This window comes from Manis javanica, chromosome 6, assembly GCF_040802235.1.
Source record: "Manis javanica isolate MJ-LG chromosome 6, MJ_LKY, whole genome shotgun sequence".
NCBI lineage: Eukaryota > Metazoa > Chordata > Mammalia > Pholidota > Manidae > Manis > Manis javanica.
Window position 1 is genome coordinate 149,546,293 of NC_133161.1, and position 22,816 is coordinate 149,569,108.

Here is a 22,816-nt window from a genome sequence, read left to right on the forward strand (position 1 = left end):
CCACATTCACAGCTTCAGTAATTACTCCCACTGGAGCATCAGACCACACTGTGAATTAAATGAGTATCCCTGTTAACATGTTGTCATTTTGCTGTGCGCCTCTCCCTACCTCCAGTCAATTTTAGGGCCGCCTGGCATCCCGCCGGCATCAGCCTCCCCCTAAGTGCCATGTCACGGCGCCCCGGCCCACCCGACCCAAACCCCACCGCAGCCGCCGCCCGACCACCAGGCGTGCAGGAGCACACGCACCTTTCTCGCACACGCACCTTTCTCACACACGCGGAGGCCCCCACGGGCTGAAGGGCTAGAGCCTGACCCCCAGCCTTCTCAGATCCGGGGCGGGAGGCGGGGGCTAAGTGCACACATTTGAAGGCTGAATTTGAAATCGAGAAGGCAGAGGGCCGCCAAGGGATGAGGAAAGTCCCGGAGTATTTTCTTGTGATTCGATGACCATTAAAGAGCAGGAGGAGAAAGGAAATTCCCCCTTGCCCTTGGGACCTCCAAACACCTGCCCAGGCTCTAACTGGGAGAGAGCAAAGAGGAAGGATTCGGTGAGAGAATTCTCAGCCCAGAAAACACCTCCGCCCACACCAGGAGACCCTTTCTCTAGGCCATCTTTTGCTGACATCCTCTCTCACTTAGAAGAACCTAACTAGAACAATCCGAGTTGGGTCTGGATTTCCAGAGAAGGGCGGGAGTTTAGGGGTTCATAATAGTCAGACCGTCAAGAGGGGCAGGGTTCTCCCACGAACCTGCCCACCACTTGTGTCTGGTGAACGAATGAGCCTCAGCTGGTGCTCTGGGACTCACCCCATGGTCCTCCCTCCCTGGTCCCTCCACCAGGAAAGAAGAGCTAACGACAAACTGGTGATACAACAATCTCTAAGGATTCAGGGAAAAGAAAGGAGAAAATCCTATGTTCTTATTTCTCTTCCTTTCTTAGCTTCCTATGTGCGAATGAACTCTGGCTTGGATGAGACCCCTAAGAATCTCCACTGGTGCCGCCTGCACAGAGATGAGAGAGACAAACTCCTCAAGGAGCAGGGATGCTTCCTTGGACTTCTGCTGGAACCTCAAGCAACTTCGAGCACCTTCCACTCTCTGTAGCCTCTCAGGATACAGACAAGATTTCTCTCCGTGGTGCGGTTTACCTGTGTCTGGAGAGAGAATTCTGTTGTCAAAAGGTGGAGAAGGGGTGTCATTGTCGCGAGTCTGCTCCTGTGTAACCCTCGGCAAGCTGCTGTCGCTAGGATGAAGTTTCTCATTTGGAAATAGAGGGGTTTGGACTGCATAATCTCTAATCTCTACTTAAAATGCAAAAATTTATGAGGTCTTCAAGTTCCAGGAGGGTAACAGTAACTACTTAAATCCAAATCGATTCATACATCCTTAAAAAATAGAAAGAAAAAATCAACACTAGAGTAAATACAGAAACATATTCTTTTATGTGCTTGACTTTACTATATTCTCCGGGTGCTGCAAGTTCAACACTGGGGCAGCCCCCACAGCACAAGTCTTTCAGCACCATTTACCCAGCAGTGAGCACTTACTCATTGTGTCTCTGCGCCACATTTTGGTAATTCTTGCAACATTTCAGACTTTTTCATTACTATTATATTTGTTGTGGTGTCTGTGATCAGAGATTACAGCTTGCTAAAAGCTCAGATGATGGTGAGCATTTTTTAGCAATGAAGCATTTTTAAATTAATGTACTCTTTTTTAGAAAAAATTCTGTTGCACACTTAGTAGACTAGTCTAGTGTAAACATAACTTGTATATGCACTGGGAAGCCAAAAAGTTAATTTGCTGTATTGTGACATTCACTCTGTTGCGGTGGTCTGTAACCGAACATGCACATGTCCAAGGCGTGCCCGTAAAAATCACCCATAACCCAAGACTATAACGTAAGTAAGTAGCGGCCAAGATACGGGAAAATCAGAACTGAGCACGAGTCAGGAAATAAATCAAACAAGGAGAGCCGCCCAGAGAATGCGCGCCAGCGAGGGGGGCGCGAGGATGATGGGGGAGGGGGTGGGGCGGCAGAAACCACCAGGGAAAGGACTGTCGGGGGGCGAGGACGGGTGTGTCAGACGCGGGGGCTCCCAGCCCTGGACGCCAGGGCACGGACTGGGAAAGGCATGGAGATACAGGGACCCAAGACAGCAATCCTGAGGAGGGGCCATTTCTGAGGGAGAGAAAGACTTCAAAGAAGCATCGTCTGGAGGGTCGACGGCAAAGGGGAGAAGGGGCAGGAGGTGGGAGTCAGCGGCCCCACAGGAACCAGAGAACCCCGCCCGGGGGGCTCTCCAGCCCCCCGTCTCGGCGGCCTGTAGTGAGGAAGCTGCATTTCTTGAACTAACAAGATTCTGGTAAGCCTCCCCCATCCCTCTTGGTATACAATGTTTACTGCTAGTCTGGGAAAATAAATATTTCAAAATGAACAGAAAATGACAGGGAGTATCTATGCAAAGTTACTATAAAAAAATATCAGAATGAGATTTAAAACATTTCAATTGGTGAAAATTTCCCCCAAATCCAACCTTGGAGCAGAAGAAAACCACACCACAGCACTTCCACGCGGACCGGAATCCTGAAACAGCTATTCAGCTATTTACACATATGAAAACTACTCAAATTAGAAATTCAAAAGCTGAAAACAGCATGGACAAAAAAAAAAAAAAAGAACACCAGAAAGGTGTGAAATAAGAGTTGACTGAACTTACGATATAAATTGTAGAAAAAGATAAAATCATCTTAGAAATGAAAATTACAATACAAAGTACCCAAAGGAGAATACATTAAACTAAAAACATGGTAAGAGACATTAAGGAAAGACACAAAACAGTCAAAAAAGCAAATATGATGTAAAGAAGGTGTTTAAAAAATAAACCAGAGGAAAAGATTAATACAGAGGATAAGAAAAATAATCCAACATAATATAATTGGAGTCTCAGAAGAAAAAATTGAACAGGAATGATATTTAACCCATCACCCAAGAAACCTTTCCAGAAATAAAAGACCAGAATATGTATATTAAAACGTGCCACCTGGGAAAGTAGACTGGACACTTAAGTCTGAAACTTACCTTGGGGTGACCACACTCCTGTGGCAAGCACCTAGTGATATATACAGCCATCAAGTGACTACACTGCACATCTGAAAAAAAATCACACCATATATCAACTATATTCCAATAGAAAAAAGAATAATAGAATTAGAAAACCTCCATTTTTCCAATCACCATGTAACAGTTTCTTCAGGCCAGGGTGACCACTGGATGCCACAACATTACATGAATGGTTCTTGAGATGAAGAGAGTCAAATAGCCCCAAAATGTCACCCAACAGGTCAGAGGAAGATGCCCTTGCAGTGAAGGGATCCGGCAGACATCACTTTAACTAAGGGATCAAGCCCGACATCAGCAGTAATGGGACAAATTGATTTATGTGTGTCCCAGGGTGCCCTGACTGGGATGCAACCCCCCTATATATTAAGCGTGCCCCAAATCCTAACTGGGATCTAATCATGGGAAGCATCTAGACAAACCCAGATCACCAGGTGTCCTTCAAAGTGGTCTGGAAGCTTCCAAAGGTCACAGTCATTGAACCAAAAGAGGAGGGGAAACTTCTAATCGAAGAAGATAGAAGGATATACGTCCCACTAAACGCAGTGCCGGGCCTTGACACACTGAAAGAAACATAGCGCTGTGTGTGTGTGTGTGTGTGTGTGTGTGTGGGTGGGTGTGGGTGTGCAGGTGTGTGTGTGCGTGTGCGCGTGTGTGTGCGTGTGTGCCGGTGTGTGTGCGTGCACGTGTGTGTGTGTGTGCGTGTGTGTGTGTGTGTGCGGGTGTGCAGGTGTGCGTGTGCGTGTGCGCGTGTGTGTGCGTGTGTGTGTGCGTGGGTGTGCGTGTGGGTGTGTGCGTGTGGGTGTGCGTGTGGGTGTGTGGGTGTGTGCGCGTGTGGAGGGGTGCACGCGCGTGTGTGCATGCGTGTGCACGCGCGTGTGTGCGTGTGCGCATGTGTGCGCGCACGTGTGTGCACGTGTGTGCGCGTGTGTGTGCGCGCGCGTGTGCGTGTGTGTGCGCATGTGTGTGCGCGTGTGTATGTGTGTGCACGTGTGCGTGTGTGCGTGCGTGTGTATGTGTGTGCATGTGTGCACGTGTGTGTGCACGTGTGTGTGTGCGTGTGTGTGTGTGCACGTGTGTGTGTGTGTGTGTGTGTACATACACATATTTTTTAGATGCTCTAAAGCAGAAGTAGGAAAACTGGCCTGCAACTCAAATGTGGCCCTTGACTTGTTACTTACAGCCCACCAGCTAAGAATAGTTTTCACATTTTTAAAAGTTATTTTTAAAAAAGAATACATAACAGAGACCATATATGGTCTGCAAAGCCTAAAATATTTACTATCAGGGCCTCTACCAAAAAACATTTACTCTGAAGTCGTACAGGCATGAGTTTGAACCCCATTCCTACTTTCAACAGCTGTGAAACCACAGGAAACTATTTAACTTCTCTCGGCCCCAGTTTTCTCACCTGTATGTATACATGAAACACCCCCATTCAGGATGCTGTAAGAACTCCGTGAACTAATGTTGGTAATCTACTCAATGTAACTCCTGGTACATGAATATTCCATAACTGTTACTTATAATTGCAGTAGAAAAAATTATTACTTTAAACAATCATATCTGCCTTCTAAAGGACAGGTAATTCATCTTAGAGAAGATAGAAATCTCTGGATAGCTCCCCCTTCCCTGGCTGAGATTAATGGGGGAAAACGAATGGAAAGATGGAAATTTCAAAGCTTCCGCTAATTCTTCCAGGCTGCCAGAGAGGAGACTTGGAATATGCAATCTGCTGTTTAGTGGAGCACATCGGTGAGTCTTTGCATATATAAACAGGGGCTCGGAGCTGAGCGAGGGATGGGAAGGCAGGCTGATGTGCGCGATAAAGAGACAACTGCGTTTGACAAGGGGTATCGGGTCCCTGTTACTTTGTGATGGCACATGGTAAGATCAAGCACATGATACGCTCTCCCCCTTTACAAACTCATAGAAATAGTAGACAATGTAAAAATAGTAGGAAAATAAATATATACAAATTTATGTTCAAATGCAGGACATACAGTTCTCAGGAGGGTGGAAAATGGCGAGACAGGAAGACAACCCTCAAGGAGAAAGCACTCTTTGGCTTAATCCTCATGCCACGGCGGGAAAGCGACTGTGGCATTTCCAGCATTTAAAAGTTCAAAATTTCTGCCAATGGGCTCTTGGTACATCCCAGCTACAGGCACTGATGAGGGTTGATTGCCAGATCACAGTTCATGTGGGGAGAAGCCGAGGGCCCCGGCCACCACCCACACCTGTGCACCAGCCATGTCGAGGGCATCAGGGAGTGGACCCTCCAGCCGAGCTAAGCTTTTCGATGACTGCGGCCCCAGCTGACATTCTGACTCAGTGTCATGGGGACACCCTGAGCCAGAACCACCCAGCCAGCTGTTCCCGAATTCCTGACGCACAGAGACTGTGGAGGATAAAAATGTGTGTGACTGTCTTAAGCTGGTATGTTTTGGGGGTAATTTGCTACCCAGCAAAGGATAACTAAAGCTAGCTAGATGGAAGGTGGGCGCGCACCTTATGAGATACAGGTGAAATGCGTAAGACGTGTGAGGCATAGGTGGTGAGTAAGTAGCTTGAGACATATGCAGAATGGGTAAGATAGGCTCATTTAGATGAGTTAGTGACCCGTAGGACATGCTGCAGATATGCAGAATAAATGGGATGTATGAGGAAACAAATAAGAATGTTACTTACAGGCAAAAGTGGTAGAAAGAAGCCAGGATCGTGCCCCCTCTTGGCAGACAGCTGTGTCACCCTAAGTCAGCAACCCACTGGCTGGCATCCACATGGCCTCATTTTGGCCCCGTGTGCCCTGGGCAGGAAATAGAAATAACATTCTTGGCTGTCCAGAAGGCTAGCTGGCCGGCGAGCTCCTGCAGTGGCCCAGCACACCTGTGTGAGCCTGGGTCCCTCCTCTCGCAGTGGAGGCACGTTTGGGCCCAAGGGCCTCTGGGTACTGGGCCATCTTGGTGAAGTATGGGTTTGGGTTCTGATCCTCACAAGCACACCGTCTGTGGGGCCGCAGATGCAGCACAGACGGAGTGGGGTACAGTCAAGCACTGGGGGACCCAGGATCTGGGGAGATGGCTTCCACCTGTGTGTCCCACCTCACGTATCTTCCCTTGCTTCTCACTTTGTGTCGTGAACAGATTTAATAAACTGTGTGTTTTGAGTACCTTGATGTGGTCTCTGGCCCTTCTTCCATAAAATGAATTACCTAGTGGAATATTCAGAGGCTACCACTGTACCAGGAGGATTTCCCACGTGACAGGGACCTCGGGAAAGTCACTCCACCACCCGAGCCTCAGTTTTCTCATTTAAAACAAACAGAGTGAATGCTACCTATTGGGCAGGAGTGTAAGAACGGATGGGACACGTGAGAGGGGGTGGCCGAGTGCCAGGCACAGGTAGGCCCTTGCCAAGAACACCCCTCTGCCTCCGTGCGACCTGCACACGCGGCTGACCCTGGCTTTGGTACCCACTGAAGGGCATCGTAAGACCTGCCCACAGAGCTGGACACCCAGTGATGCTCAAGCCATTTTAAATGTCTTCAAATTATAAAAACCAACAGAACAGTGTAACAGTTGCTGCCATGACAGAATTTCAAAAATGTGGCAACTCCCTCCACCCTCACCACCGACTGGGACGGCGGCGCTCCCTGCTCTCCCTGCACCCGCTCCTGTGGCGGGAGGGCTTTTGTCCCGTAACGCAGAACCACAACTCATCCTGTGGGAAGAAGCCAAATGACTTAGGTCCACCCTAAGACGCAGGACTGACGATGGATCCCTGGACAGAGGAAGGTTTTATGGGGGGAGGGAGGAGGGAGTGGGGGGCAGGACTGCAAGGAAGGGCTCCCGGAGGCGGGAAGGGAGGGCCCCCAGAAGAGCGCCCGGCCCCAGGCCTGACACAGACGGCATCTGCGGAGGCTCTGCCCCGAAGGGCCAGCCAGGGGAGCTGCCGCTCACAGCACCTCCCCAGATGGCCCCCCAGACGGCCGGCACCCCCCCACAGGCGGAGAGGAGCACCCCTCAAGGCTGCGGGGTCCACAGGCAGGGACGCAGCCAGCATCCTGCAGAAAGGAGCTGCAGTCACCTGAAACGGCCCTCAGCCTGTGGGAGGACGGCCACCTCCCCTCTCCTTAGGGCTCCTCCGTGGGTTCAGACAAGAGGCGGATTGTGGGATTTGCAGCTCAGCCTAAAGGTTGCCCTCACGTGGGTTTAAGGCCCCACCACCAGAGCCAGAGTCTGGGGTGGCGGGGGAGGCAGCAGAGGATAGTGGGCAACACGCTGAGCTTCACCTCGAACCTTCCGGGGGAGGAGTCCGCTTCCCGGCCCACTGGGGCTGCAGCCTGGCGCTGCTCACGCGGTGCCCTCGTCTGCCAGCGGAGTGGGGAGGAGCATCACAGGCCTGAGGAGCGCATCTGCCATGAGGCGGGCAAAGTGAGCCTCAGGCCCCTGCTGTGTGGCCCCTATGGGGGCAGAGTGCCAGGGGAGGGCAGTCGTGGGTGAGCACGCCCCATCAATGGCCTACGGCTCTCAAGGGAGACACACCCCCATTCTAAGGCTACTGTCATTTTGCGTCCAGCTAAAGTAACATTCATTTTTATATCTAAGTTTATATTCATATTCGTTTTCATAAAGTCCCTCCCCTGAAGTATACTCGCTTCACAAAACCTGGCTCCCCCCCCAGAAGACCTCAGAGGGTTGTTATGTGGATTAAATGAGGGGGCCACAAAAAAGTGATTAGCTCACTGAAGCTGGAAGTAAGTGCCTATCCACTGTGGTCCTGCGGTTTCTGCTCAGCACGCATGTCCCCAGGTGGCGTGGGGTGGGAGCAGGGCGGCCCAGAGCCCTCCCACTGGGAAACGGGCTGCAGAGCTGGTGGGGTGCCTGGGCTCTCCAGCGAGGGCCCCCCGGACAGACAGGGCCGGGTGACACAGCAGAGGACTCCAGGCAAACAGCCATGCCGCCTGCCGGGGACCCCCCGCCTCATATCACTGTTGACACAAAGCAGATCCCCTTTCTCTAAACCACTGTTTATGTTTTATCCAAGTGTCCTGCATAAATCTGACCCACACCAGACTCCCTGGCTGCTGCGGGTGACCAACCAGAAAATAGCCTAATAAGGAGTCTGCCACAGAAGTGGGGGTCTCCTTGGGGCGTCATCAGCAAACCCCGATCAGAGACTTTCCCAAACAGGGTTGGGGGTGCAGGGAGGAGCAGAACAGAGCTGGAGGCAGCTTCAGCTAAAATAAAGGTCCTTCTGAAAAGCTGTCCTGGCCAAGGCACCAGCTCTGTGAAATGCAGGTTCGGGTCAGTCAGGTTCAGAGATGGTTCTGAATCCCGTTCGGTCATTCTAGACGATATGTAGGCTTGGTTCCAGTTCAAACTCGTTCTTCAACAGGGTGTTTTCAGAAGAAAAATAGAATACAACTTTGTAATCACTTTGTGGTTCCATAAATTATTATCGGGATTGGTTCAGAGTTCGGCGGTTGTGTGTAAGCTGTGGGGTGGGGTTCATGGCCTGGCTGAGGTCCCTGCTTTGAAGGCTTCAACGCATGGACAGCCTGAAGCCAGCAGAAGGGAGGCTTCTCCTTGCAGAGCTGACAGCTGCATCCAGCTGGTCTCGGCGCAGCAAGGGGCTGTTCAAAACCGCTCGCCCCTCGGTGGCTTCTGGGTGTGGGCCTCTATTTCTTTTTGGCTGTAGCCCTGCATGTATCTTAAATAGCCTAGCCTAGGACAGCTGTTATTTCAAGTAGTAATTAAAAAGAGTGAGGGTGACCCTCAGGGACCAGAGGGGGAGAGGGTGTCCGCACACTCAGATGCTCTGGATTTGATTATAAACCCTGGAGCGCGGCCGCTCGCTGGGAACCTGCTTCCCTGGGCCGCCTTCTCCGCGTGGCTAACTCACTTCTGCCACCTAGTGGATCCGGAGGCTGTTCATGGCCCGGCTCAGTGGACAGGGTGTTGGCAGTCCATCCGGAGTGCAGATCTCAGTGGGGTGGCAGTCCATCCGGAGTGCAGATCTCAGTAGGTAGGATTATGGATCAGTCACCCTGGATATCCCATGTGCAATGTCTCCTCTTTGGCATCATAGGTTAAAAGAGAAAAAAGGAGACATTTAAAAATCCAGTGTGTATGGGTTACCAATACCCTGGACTTTATTTGGCATCAGGATAAAAACTGCCATTCGTAGCCATACAAAGCTGTAGTGCTAAGGCTGTGGGCTGCCTTGCGGCTCTATTCCGAGCCCTCCACCCAGACTGCCATGGCCTGGCCAGTGAGGAGGCCCTCAGTAGGCCACAGGAGGCTGGGTCCCTGCCCCATTCTCTGAAGGGCTGTGCCATCCTGTCCAGGCAGCCCCTTGGGCTCAGTCCCCGGGTGACAGGTACGCCTCGAGGAAGGAAGGAAGTGGGGGCTGGGACTGGGCCCCAGAACTTCCCTGCAGGGAAGCTTCTGACCACCTGGAGTGGTTGTTCTGAGGACAGACACATCGTGTCTAGAGACAGAGCAGACCAGACTGAAGACCTGCTGCCTGCAGCCTTCAGGGGGTTAGGGAAGGAGTCAGATCACATCACCCATCAGCAAATGGGCATAAGCCGGCCTTCAAGACAGACGAGACACCTGGACATTTGAATCTGCAGCCACAGAAGGACGAGGCCAGATCACACACACCTGATGCTGCCTGCCAAGATTTTTCTGTTGCAGCTTCATTTTCTCCTAGGTCACAACCCAGCCCTTCCCCTGCCCAGGGAGGCGGTGAGGTTTCCGTCCAAAGCCCAGAATGGACCCTGTTCCCTCTCCACCAGCCCCTCCCTCCCCAGGCTTCAGTTTCCTCATCTGGAAAAGGGGTGGGTCTGACTGCCCCTCAGAGCAATTCCAGCTGAATCTGAATTCTTCACTTCCAAATTTTCCTTTGCACTGTTTCCTCGATTCCACTGAAGCAGTCTAAGGCCTGGGGCAGACGGAACTCAGGGGTGTTACCGTCCCCTGGAATGTGTCCTGAGCCTGCAATCCGGAGCAGGAGGCTTTGGGGACTGGAATCTAAACGTGAGCCACCACCAGCAGAGGTGGGCGGGAGTTTCTGGCGGGGCTTGATGTGATGGTGAGGAGCTTTCCTGCTTCCAGCCCACCTCCAACCCGTGGTGTGGCCTTGATGGGCCACTCACTCACTCACACTTCACTCTCCACCTAAAAAGTGAGAATCCATCCTTTCTCAGGATTCTTGGGAGGACACACAAAAAATGGGAAGAACAGATGTGACAAGGGCTTCTTTAAAAGGCACAACTTGAGTTTCAAATGCTATTTTTCTGTTTTGGTTAACTAATATTTAAAATCTCTTCCAGATGATGCCCACCAAACCAACAGCCAAGCCCTCCCTCTGAAGGATCACAGACCTGGCTGTGAGACAAAAGGCGAGGCCGAGACAGAGATAAATCAGCCCCTCTGACCGACAGGGAACCTCAGGCCCTCCCTGGGGCCTGTCCCCTGCAGGCTGGGGCCTGGCTGCCTGGAGGTGGAGCCGCAAGCTGGAGGGAGGAGACGGCCCGGAACCCACGGGCATGCTGCTCTCGGGGACACGGACGGATGGTGGGGACAGGGGCTCGCATTTCCTGGCTTCCCCTCCTCCACTGCAAACCTCTCCACGAAAGAGCAGAGACCCAGAAAGCTGTACGATGGGATTCATAATTGTCAATAACATTTGTGTCATTTTGATGCTCTAACTCTATTACGTTAATTGCTTTCCTCTCTACACTTTAAGGTGAACATTAATTGATTCCCAACTGTAATCACAATTATGGTGAGTTACCTGATTAATGGAAGATGTGATTAATAAGCAGGAAGGTGCAACTGTTTCTCCTTCCCAGGGAGGAGATGATATGTGTTGTTACGGCTCCACCGTAGGCTGCATTTCCCCAAGAACCAGAGCAAACGCTCGGCCATCCGTCACCAAGGCCCCTTGCTCCGTCCAGGTGAGCAGACGCAGCCCCCTTTGGCCTGGCCTGTTCCTCCTTGCACACCCACTGCTCGTGCTTCCTTGGGGAACTCTCCTACTCTAGACCCCTAGTGTTTCGGGCATCAGAGTTGCCAGCATGTCAGCTCCGAATTCTGAATCATGAATTCTGATGCAAGTAAGATGGGCAAGGGGATAGGTGTGTGCCCCAGGGCCAGACAGAAAAGACCCTGAAGCTGGCAGAGAAGGAGAGCCATTGGTCATTGCACCCTGACTCCGATGCCGGCGTCAGACCTGGCACACAGCATTTGGGAACCAGGCAAATGAGCCAGTGAAGTTTCTCTTCCCCTCTATGGTCTTTTGCTGTCTCAGCCCCTTGGCTGCCAGCTGCCCCATAGTAATCCTGGGCTCCCCTCTGCCAGTCCACCCAGCCCTGTCCTCCTGAAGAGGTGCCCCTAAACCCCTCTCCTTACACCCTCACTCATCTGTCCTGCGTCCTGCCTGTGGGGGCCGTGCTGAGAGACGGGGGCTCATCAGACGCACTGATGGGTCTGAGCACGAGTGCTGAGATGATTCATGCCCCCAGCTGTCCTGGAACAGGACCCCTTCACCTGGGTCAGACCCCTTCCCAGCTCATCCCGGGGCAGCATCCCTCCTGCCAAGCCCCTCACACACTGGTCACAGATGTCCCTAAAGTCACCTGTGGGTCCTGGGGCCTGACAAGCGCAGAAGTTTCCCTTAAGCGTTTGTTTACTTGGGGTGCCCAGGAGGGCCTCTCGTGGAGACGTCCCGTGGGGAGCGTGCGTTCCCGGTCCACGGCGCTAGCAGCCACCAAGCGTGTCTGACATCCAGGCTCCTGTGCCTTCCCAGGGACAGGAACCTCCTTGGCTGGGTCACCTGTTGGGCGATGTTCCACTCAGCTTAGACGTAACATCTCTCCAACCTGGGACCCCTGCTGGCCAGGCAGATGGCGCCTCCCTCCTCTGGGCTCGAGGCACACTGTCCACGCCTGTGCAGAGGCCACACAGCAGCCTCCCAACCTGTCACCCAGACGCCTGCTGTCCCACTTCTGGACGACAAGCCTGGGCCTGCAGACGCCAGCGCAGCTCATCCCTGCCAAGAACAGCCCGCAGCGGGGCCTGCCGTCCTGCCCTCGCACCGCCTGCCCAGCCTACTCCCGGGCTCGGGGCTGCACCTGCCTCCCGGGGGCCCTTGTCCTTCCATAAAGGCTGGGCCTTTGCCCACCGAGCACCCGGGCTGAGTGGGCCCAGGGGTGCAGGCGAGTGCCAGCAGCCTCTGCTCATTCTCTGGGTCTGACCCCCGGGGCAGCCTCAGCTCCGTTGCCGCTTTTCATGGTCAGTCCCGCTTGGCATTTCACAGCTTTCTTGTAGACTTTGCCGAGAATCTCAGGGGAACACAGCAAGCTGCGCCTCCTCATATTGTCGCTCACAGTCTCAGCCACCCACCCCTGGACCCCTTATTATGCTCTCCCCACAATCGGCTCCCACCTCTAGCACAACCAGACCCCCCACTCCTGGCCCTGCACCTGCAGAGTCCCGACTCCAGGCCCATCTCCTCCTCGTCCTGGGATCCCCCCCTCCCTACACCCATCTATGGTTCAAGCCCACCCACCCCCACCCAGGCACACAAACTCTCCCTCACAGCTCAGCAAGGAAGCTAGTTTCCCATTCCCTCCCCGCCCACCCCCAGACTAGAAATGTAAGTGTAAGCCACACCCCTCTGTCATGACGTATGAATCATTACTATGAAACAGCAGTGGGAGGGTAGCTGAACCAGACCACAACCTCTCCGACTCACCTGCTGTGGCCGTCATGCACAGGTGACACGGGGCGCATCCGGCACTCATCCAGAATCAGCCCCGCTTGGCCGCCTTGCCACAGAATCCACGCCAGGTGCTCTTAGCCACGAGCCTGCAGCTGCCCTCTCTGAGTCACCAGCTGGACCTGGCCCACGTGCCTTGGGGGGGCCCCAGGATTGCACATTTGAAGAATCTGTGGTTTTAGAAGGGCTGGGTATTCCTTCAGCCTCAGGGCCTTATGCCCTTGATTGGTCTCGTTTCAAAATAGCTCAGCCCTTCCAGGCATGGGATGCTGCAGGCTAGGTCCTGATGCACAGGCAATAGGTGTGTGTGGGCATGTGTGCATGTCAGTGTTTAACCACCACAGAGAAACTGAGGTTCAGAGCTGTGGACACATGCCTGACAGATTAAATTGCAAGCTGGGGCCCTTCAGCAAGAGCCTTGCTCTGAACCTGCCCGAGACAACAGGGTGTTTTCCATCCAGTTCAGCCCAACAGGCTTTTATGCAGCATTTCCTAAGGGCGCAGCGGTGGTGGGCAGTCTGGTGAACAGCCCTGTGTTGCTGCAGTGACAGCGTGACAGCAGAGAACATCTGAGGTTTCTTCTTCGTGCATAAGACCTCTTTCTCACACCTCTCAGGTTGTCCGGGCTGAGCTGGGCTGCGGGCCTGTGGGTCAGCTGGAGCCTGCTTTATGTGTTCTCATCAGCTACTCCAGGAAGGTTTTTCTCACGGCCCGGGCAGAGAGGAAAAGCCTGGGCCCACCTCGCAAGCCTCTGTTTTATTCTACCTACTAATATCCCACTGGCCAAGCCCCAAGTTAAGGGACAGGAAGGTGTTCTGCCCCTATGAGGCCAAGCACCTGCCATGCCTGAAACCTACGGGGCAGGGAAACACCCCGTCAGCAGTGAGGGGCAGCGAGAGGGGGTATTTCTGCCCATGACCCAAGCACATGTCCTCGTTGCGATTCAGAGCAGTAGGCGGCCTCACCCGCACCCTAGACGGGAGCCCAGGCTCTACTGAGAGAGGGTGACCATGACCTTCATCATCATCGGTGCACGTTTGGGGCAAGCGGGTTGGTGAAGAAACAAGACTAGTGCTCAGAGATGGCGCTCAATTCCTTCTCTGGGTCTCCAGAGGACCTCAGAGCCCTACTGAGGTCACTGCTCCAAGCTCAAGCAGTGAGGTACTGTTTAAAGCCTCACCCCCTCACTCAAAGCATTTCATCCTCTCCAATCCAGAGGGCATCCCCCGATGAACTCAGCCAAGGCTTTGGGCTGAGGTTCCTAAACGTGTAAACAGAAGGCTGTCTGCGGGTCCGTCATTCCATCAGGCATCAGCAGGCAATCTGTGGGGTCAGGGGCCACTCTTCCAGCCTCCCACAGAGAGGGAAAGGCAGTCCAGAAGCAAGAGCTCCTTATAAAGTGAAGTGGTGACCTTATCCTCCATGGTTCCACCCCAAGTATCCAAGCCAAATTTACAATTTCCTTTTGGGAAGTATGTAGATTTCAGTAAGAAATTTGGCAGTGACTCCTACAATACTCTTGTAGTCAAGCTAGAAATATGGACAATACCATAACACAGTTGGGCCAAATCTTCGCTGATCAAGAAAATGTTGATCGAGGGCACCCTGAAGGCCTGCTTCTGGCGAGACACCTCTGCACTCTGTCCTTGCCTCCCCTGTCCTGACAGTTTTATCAATTACTTGAATGTTAAAAATGATCAGAAAGCATGCTAATCAGGTTTGTGGGTGACACACGCTGGGAGGGTCAACTAAGACAGAAGAACCCACACTCAGAGAACAGGTGAGAAGTGACACAATCGCAAAACCCCGGATGTAGGTCTGAAAACGGTACAGACTGAAAGCCATCTGCCTTAGTAACAGTCTAAGTAGAAAACATGTGGGGGTCTCAGAGGGGCCTCAAGCTCAGTATGAATCAGAAGGGGTCCCACAACTGCCCAGAGAGCTGAGAAGATTTCAGAGGCCGCACACACTCAGAGCAATTCCATTCCAGTTCAGAGAACATCAGAGTCCCACTGGACAAGAAGTTAATTCAGGCACTTCTGTCACCCTTGAAATGACCAGGGACAATTTGATTTTCGGGCCAGCTAGAAAGACAGCCTCCTCTTCTTTCATTTTTGTCTGATTTTTTCCTTCCTGGAGCTCAACCTTTCAGCACAGAGGGAGTCACTTCTGATTTAGCGAATGAGCATTTCATGCACTCAGCAGGTATTTATTTGGCACCTACTACGTGTGAGCACCACCCATACCAACCCCTTCTAAGGCCGGGGTCAGGGTGAGGACAGCGAGGATGCCAGGAGCCCACGGGAACAGTTCGGGGGGACACACACACACGTGACAACAGCAAGTGGGGAGTGCCAAAGCGATGCTGTCTGCACAGGGCGGTGTCAATGCTGATTCCCCCAGGCAGGAAGTCTATTCCTGGGCCACAGAGGGCAGCCCGCTGTTTAGGGGGAATCAGCATCAAGGTCATTTCCTCCCCAGGGCCAAGCACAGGTATTTAACAAGCAGTTGATGAATGGAGGGATGGGAAGGAGACTGCTGGCAGATCAGAGCAGGTGCTACCGCTGCCAGTCCCGCAGGGAGACCACGAGCACGCGGAGTCAACTCACCGGACCTCAGTTCCGTCCTAAGTGAAGCAGGGATGATGACCCACATCTCCCAGGTTTGTGTTTCAGACTTGATGGAAGAAGGCAGGTTGACAGACAGAAAGCGCTCGTAATGCCTATAGGTACCTGGGACCAGGTGGGAACAAACCTTAGTACCCACATCCCTCTGACTCATGTGCCCCCAGATCAGACCTGGGATACACTGAGGATCATATTTTAGAAGGACACTTACACAGATTGGAGTCTGTTCAGAGAAGAGACCACAGTGAAGAGGTTTAGGAAGCAGGAAGGCTGAGGGTGAAGGTGGTGAAGACAAGATGAGCTTTCCTGGGCGAAAGGAAGCAGCCTTATCCCACAGGACCCCAAAGGCAGCACTGAAGGGTTGGGACTGGAGGCGACTGTCTGCAGCCGGGCGTGGGAGAGCGTCAGGAGGCCAGAGGGCCGCAGCCGCCAGGACACCGCGAGGAGCGCCTCACTGCTGGGGCTCTCAGGGCAGCCTGGAGGGCATGAGCCGTCACACTCACTGAGCACCCGCTGTGGGCGCTCCTCTTGCTCTGGAGAACTTAGGGTGAAAAAGGAGAACCAGCCCCTCAACCTGAGGCGCCCGGCGAAAGCCAGTGACTGTACGCCGCACAGGAAGCTGCCTGGGCTCCGAGGCTTCGGGGGAGGGATTTTGCATTTGGGTGGGAGGTGGGGTGGGATGACCTCTGAGGTCTTCTCGGCCCCTATTAGTCTATGATTCTGAGTAAGCAAGAATCTCTGTATGCAAAGAATGTGCTTGTATAATCCACAGACTTATCTCAGAATTAAACCTTGGAGCCCCAGGCCCCTAATGATCAAATGGCAAGACTCCACAAAAGCAGTAATAATGCTGTGTATCAGTGACACACCCTCCCCCCGACCTGCTGGAGGAACTTTTACGTCTAACATCGGAACCCTACACCTAACCTGCACAGAAGCCCACCTCTAACAGGCAGGAATAGAAGCATCCCAGACCCGCCTGACGCGCCCAGATGGCCCGCAGCAGGTCTGGGGGGACCCGGGTCTCCCAGGTCGCATTTTCTGCTCTTGCCAGGTGACCACAAGGCATCCTCCCTCGGAGGGGCTTGTCCCAGAAACTGTCTTTCCCTCTGCCTTCCCCCCTCCTCCCCACTCTGTCATTGCAAGCTCAGAATCTGGCAGATGAATGACCCCGCTGATGCCCCAAGTTTCCTCTGAAATGCAGAATCCGACATCCTCCACACTTGGAATTCCAAACACAGTCACCGCTCTGTCAGAAAGGCATGAACCATCTGAGCAGGGCCTCGCCGCCTGCTCGGGAGAATGGTGAGTACAGGCAGAGAAGGACAGCGGCTCTCTGCCTCTGTCCAGCTCGAAGGGAAGATGCACAACCTAGCTCGGGTGATGACGCTGTTTTTAAGAATAAAATACAGGGACTCGGAGGTCTACATGAAGAGCATCCGCCCTGCGGGGACACAGCCTCCTCCAAGCAGCCAGGAAATGTGAGCTCTGGCTCATTCATTCGGCTTTCATTTGAGGCTGAGTGGCACCCAGTGGGCAGGTCCTAAGGCTGAGTGGCACCCAGTGGGCAAATGCTGGGCCCCTCGGGATGCCGGCGCTTCATTGCCATTTCTTAGTCCTCTGCGTGAGCCACCCTGACAGCCTCACAAGCCTGCTAAGAGACAGCGTGAGGCCAGTCTGGACATGGTCCCCTCAGACTGAGCGGTACTCTGTGTCCCCACAGGCAGGGGTCAGACAGAGGACATGCGCGCCCGGGCACCTCCCACGGCCAGGGAGCTGCGGTAACCCCACACCATGCCCGAGGCTTCTGGCTTCATTAGTCAAGGAATTTACATGTCCTGCTTCCAGAAACATCGGAAAGAAAATAATAGGAAAATCTCTGGACTCTTATCCATGAACTATCGGAAGTTGCAAGGAATTCCCTAAAAGGAATTTCCAGTTTGGGGCTACAGCAGTGGCATTGAAACACACACACACACACACACACACACACACACACACACACACACTGAAGTGTGCCAACTCTTCCTAGCCCTTCACCTTGCTTTACTTTTTCCGTAACACCTACAATTTTTAGTCATTTATTTGTACATTGTCTCCCCGACTAGAGAACATGAGCTTGGTGAGGCCAGGAGTTTGCCGCTTTCTGCCACGACCCCAGCCCATAGAACAGACTGGCATATACGTGGTTCTCGTTAAGTAACTGTTCGCTTGTGGCCTGAAGTCCTATTCTTGGAGATTTATTAACTTAATTTTCAAAGGCTTCAAAGTTATTAAAATGCAAACATCCCTAGAATAGCCCTTTAAGTCTTAATAATAGTTTTCAGCTAATAAATTCTGAGGACAGGAGACTCTGCCGTAACACTTGGATTCTCTCTACATGAGGCCTGGGAACGCAGTGCAGGTGGGGAGGACCTGAAACGGGGGCCAGACACCCGGAGGAGACAGGGAGCGAAGCCGGAACGTGGCCTCTGAGTGACCCGCTGGCGCACGGATGGTCCTGCCTGGGTGTCATGCGTGAGGCTCTGGCCTCCGTCAGCCCAGCACCAGCTCCTATCGATCCCAGCCGGCCCTGGTGGACAGACTCTCCGTCCTCACTACCGACACGTTGGTGCAAGACCTCGTGGCTCTCGCCTGACGGTGTCGGTCATCACCTCCCACCGCCGCCTCCAGTCTCCCCGCAGCAGCCTCGCATACGCCTCCGGCTGACCTCCTGAAACACCGCTTTCACCATGCTCTGCTGTAGGCGTTAGGGCTGCTCACCACTATTCCCGGTTCTCCCTTTATAGGCAACTGACAGGCACGTGACCAGCTCTGTTCAGCGAATGGGGAGCAGAAGCGATGAACGTTGCTCCTGGCCTTGGGCCACTGCAGACGTGAGACCCTCGGGACCTCCTTCTCTGGCACGGTGACCATCAGCACTAGTCTGGGTCTCTGAGTGACCAGGGCGAGCAGACACCCCTCCCAAACCAGGAGGGTCATGGGGCAAAAGAGTGGCGTTTGCTGTTTGAGGCCCTGGTCCTGGGGGTGTTTATTACTGCAGTGCAACGTCACGCGCCCTGACTGACGCAAACCATACGAACTGTTGTGTGTGGAGTACGCGGGCTGTGGTTAGACAGGCCTGGCTTGGAGTCCTGGTTCTGCTACTTACCGTCAGGCAGCCACAGCTCACCATATAACCACCTCAGCCCCCCGTCTGCCCAGCTGGAATACTGATCCTTAGCATGGGTCAAGGACAAAGTGACCAGGTGTAGTGCCCGGCCTGCAGCAGCCCCCAGACAGATGCGCCTCCTGTGAGCTGCCTCCCCTCCTCCTCTCCTCATGCCGACTCTGCACGTGTCTGGCACCTGCCCTCCAAGTCCACCTGACGCCTCCCACTATTCCTCACAACAGAGGCCATGGTGTTGGGAGCAGGGACCCTCGAGCTGGCCCCGTTCACAGCACTCTGAATCCTCGCTAGACCACCCGCCCCCGCCCCAGACCAGGGACTGCACACTGGCTTCGGTTTTTGAAAAGCACCTGCAGAAACTTGACTGGGCCACCAAGAATGAGGGCCCAGCCTCGGCACCTGCACAGGCAGCGGTGTAGATTCTGAGGCTCTGCCCACCGCCAACCCTGGCACGTGGCACCAGGCAGCCTCTTGGCCTTCCTTCATCATCTGCAAATGCAGGTGAGAACAAGGCATGCCTCCCAGCTGGACGGCTGACCGGCAGCACGCAGAGCCTGCGGGCCTGGGGGGTCCTCCCAACTGCTGCATCTGCCCTCTGGCTGCTCCCGGGCCCTCCTCCCCAAGGCCCTCCCAGGCTCAGCCTCCCTAATGCCTCTTCCTGCGTCTCCTTCACGCACACCCTCTACTCCAGACATGACCGCCTGCAGCACTCAGACTGAAATTCAGCCTTAAATACACTTGTCACCCTGTGAAGTCTGTTTGCCCAACGAGACCAGAGGTGCTGAGGGCAGAGGCGACAGCCCACACTTCATCTTCTTCCCTGTCCCTTGTCAGGAGCCGGCACAGGACCGTGCCCAGGGCACTTTGCTGACTGTCAACTAGCAGGTTCAAAACCATTCTCAGGAATGGACGCAGCCACCAGCACTGGCTTTGACACCCCACCACATTCTCAGGGCTGCCCCCCCTCCCAGAAGAGGGACTCAGCTCCTCGGTGGTCAGAGAGCCTGGACCTGGGCCGCACAGAGCACAGGAGGGCAGCCCTTGTCTCTCCAAGGCCCTCTGACCTCACCCAGCCAGAGGAGAGAACCGAATTTTAACCTGTATGTCCTGGCTGACCATTGGTGCTTCTGCAGAGAAGGGAGAGCTGTAGGATCACATTTCCCCCACCCTTCCTGCCCTCCTGAGATCTGCTGAGAAATGCTTCCCACCAGCTGTGGGCCCTCCTGGCTTTGGGCCAGGTGACCAGGGACCCACCCTTCGGGCTGGCTGCCTCCTGGAGTCCACATCCTGCAGGGACACCTAGGTCCCACTGCTTCACCCCAGAAGCCCTTCAGGTGAGGGAAGGAGACAGTGGACACGGGGCAATTTCTGAGGAGGCCGGGCTCAGAGATCCACCAGGCAGGATGGGTCATCGCTACCTGCTTCTTTCCAATGGCTGACCTGTGAGATGGGAGATGGTGACTGAGGGCTGGGGATTGAAGCCAGGAAATTCTTAGAGTCCCGCGCTTCCTGACAGTGACTCACCCTCCTCCAAATGTCCCCAGGTGTGCAGGGAGAAGGAGACTCACATGTACCACCCGCTGTGCCCCAGCTCCGGCTTCTGAGTCTCTCATGAACCTTCACATGCTCCTTGTCGCACCTGTGGAATGACCTCTGCCGTCCCATTTCCCAGAGGAGGACAGTCTCAGACAGGAGAAGCGGCTTGCCGGGTAGGCATCAGTTCCAGAAGCGGAACTAGGTCGGACTTTCATTCGTCCCCTTAGTCATCCCCTCGTGGGTTTTCCAGCCCCTCATGAGACGGCAGATGACGGCAGGAGTGGGCGAGAAGAATGGGGGAGATCCGAAGCTCGGGCGATGCACCTGGGATTTGTTTTGATCAGGTAGGGAGGCCAGCACAGAAATGGCTGTCACAAAGGAAGCTCACACTCAGACCCACGGACACAAGGCCACGCAGGATGGGCCGGGGTCCGTCAGGAGACGGGGGAGCCTTTACCTGGACCCCAGCAGGAGGGGGGTAGGGACACTGAGCAAGCCCAGGAGGGATCGCTGGAGTGCTTCCGGAAGCTCTGAGCTACACAGGGGTCCCTAGCTGCCTGGCCCCGGGCCCCAGGGTGACTGAGGCAGGGGATACTGGCTCAGTGCCTGAGAATCCGAGAGATGGCTGGGCTGTGGCGCTGGGCTGGATGGCCCATGGAAGGCGCCCTCTCGGGGGCATGAGGGTCTCTCTCCGGAGACCCACTCACCCAGGAGGGGTAGCCTTTCCAGGATCAAGTTCCCAAATGCCAGAGCCTCAAGAATACAGAGAACAGAAGAGGCAGGGCAGCCATGACCGTGAGCTCTGTGGGCAGAACTGACCGGGAGGGACAAAAGGCGATTCAGTCCCAGAGCTCAAGCCACAAAGGACAGATGTCCCCAAGCTCAGAGTCTGACGATGCCCACCAGGAAGCACAGAGAGGGCCGAGCCCTCCCCGGGGGCCGGGGCGGCAGGAAGGAAGCAGCATGTGTCCAGGGAAGAGCCCGGTGCTGGTAAAGGCCTGAGGACAGACGGAGGGCCCAGAGGACAGAGGGAGGGCCCAGAGGACAGAGGGAGGGTCCAGAGGACAGAGGGAGGGTCCTGAGGACAGAGGGAGGGCCCTGAGGACAGAGGGAGGGCCCAAGGACAGAGGGAGGGCCCAAGGACAGAGGGAGGGTCCTGAGGACAGAGGGAGGGCCCAGAGGACAGAGGGAGGGCCCTGAGGACAGAGGGAGGGTCCAGAGGACAGAGGGAGGGCCCTGAGGACAGAGGGAGGGCCCTGAGGACAGAGGGAGGGTCCTGAGGACAGAGGGAGGGTCCAGAGGACAGAGGGAGGGCCCTGAGGACAGAGGGAGAGCCCAGAGGACACAGGGAGGGTCCTGAGGACAGAGGGAGGGTCCAGAAGTGTGGGGAGCCAGGACTGAGCGTTACTCCAGAGAGAGCGACGGAGGGAGTGCAGAGACCGGGAAAGGAAGCCCCGGTGTGAGTGTGGGAAGGTGAAAGGTCGTAGGAGTCACAGCCCTGCCCGGACTGAAGATGGTTCAGGAAGGCTGGAGGCAGCAGCTTGCAGTCAGCACTCGGTAGCTTGGTGACATGCGGCTGCAACGCTCCAGACACGCTTCCGTGAGGGCTCTGCCCAGGCAGCGGGAGGAAGGGCCCCTCGCCTCCGAATGCCCTGTCCCTGGGTGAGTCACCAGGGCCCAGGGCAGCTTACGAACTAAAGGCTTCGTCTGGGAAAAGCCTGCAGTACTGTGGGAACTGCCTTTGACATCCCCCCACAGGAATAGGTGGAATGAACTGAATCCGCAGGGCTTCCTGGTGGCGTCCCTGCGCCTGTTATTTCTTGGGGCCTTTGTTTTTGAACCTGTCACTGTTACCAGACAAGAGTGCTCGGGATATCACGGTCCAGGAGACGGAGGAGGTGGACACGAGGCCTAGATGATCTGAGATCACTTCTAAGACCTCTACCTTCAAACCCAGGAGGCTCAGGTGGCCACAGCGGGGCACGGAGCAGCTGTCTCCAAACACCCTCCACTTAACCAAAGGAACCAGTTATTGCTCAGTTTCCCCAGTCTGGACACGTGGAGAGCCTGAAGCCTGAACTCTTCTGATGCCTGTGTGCCTTCCTCCCAAAGGTCCTTTCTGTCCATGCTGCATAACCCTTGCTAGTACTGATCTTTATTCTTACCTCCCCTACCTACCTCCCCCAAACCTGCCCACATGGCTGCTTTTTAATGCATATTCATTCATTCCTCAACGACAGAGCACTTGCATGTACCGGGCTGAACTAGATGTCGGCAGCCTGTGATATCCAACCTACATATCAGCCTTCAATCAACCTGGATTCAGGAAGGACCCCTACGTGCAACACAGGACTGGGACAGGCGCTGGGGGCGGTGCCAGGGGCAGAGCAGACTGACCGGCAGGGGCTCGCAGTCTGTGGAGATGTGGCCTTTGCAGGGCTTCATTCCTCAAGGCAAGCTCAGCCATGGACGGGCCAGTGCTAAGAGGTGCGTGTTCAGTTACGGCAAGAGCAGGTCGAAAGCCCAATCTCTCCCACTAACTCCCTGTCTGTCTTGGGCAAGCTGCTT

At 54.5% G+C, this 22,816-nt stretch overlaps 1 long non-coding RNA gene across 1 annotated transcript; it reads right to left on the reverse strand.

The window, feature by feature from the left end:
- Positions 1 to 244: 244 nt before the first annotated feature.
- On the reverse strand, positions 245 to 19,636 carry LOC108401541 (uncharacterized). Its single transcript, XR_012132778.1, has 7 exons — positions 15,755 to 19,636; positions 12,893 to 15,648; positions 11,775 to 11,971; positions 9,032 to 9,203; positions 5,816 to 5,933; positions 3,086 to 3,156; positions 245 to 1,157 (listed from the first exon to the last, which is right to left on the reverse strand). It is a non-coding gene; the product is annotated as an uncharacterized lncRNA (long non-coding RNA).
- Between the last annotated feature and the right edge of the window lie 3,180 nt (positions 19,637 to 22,816).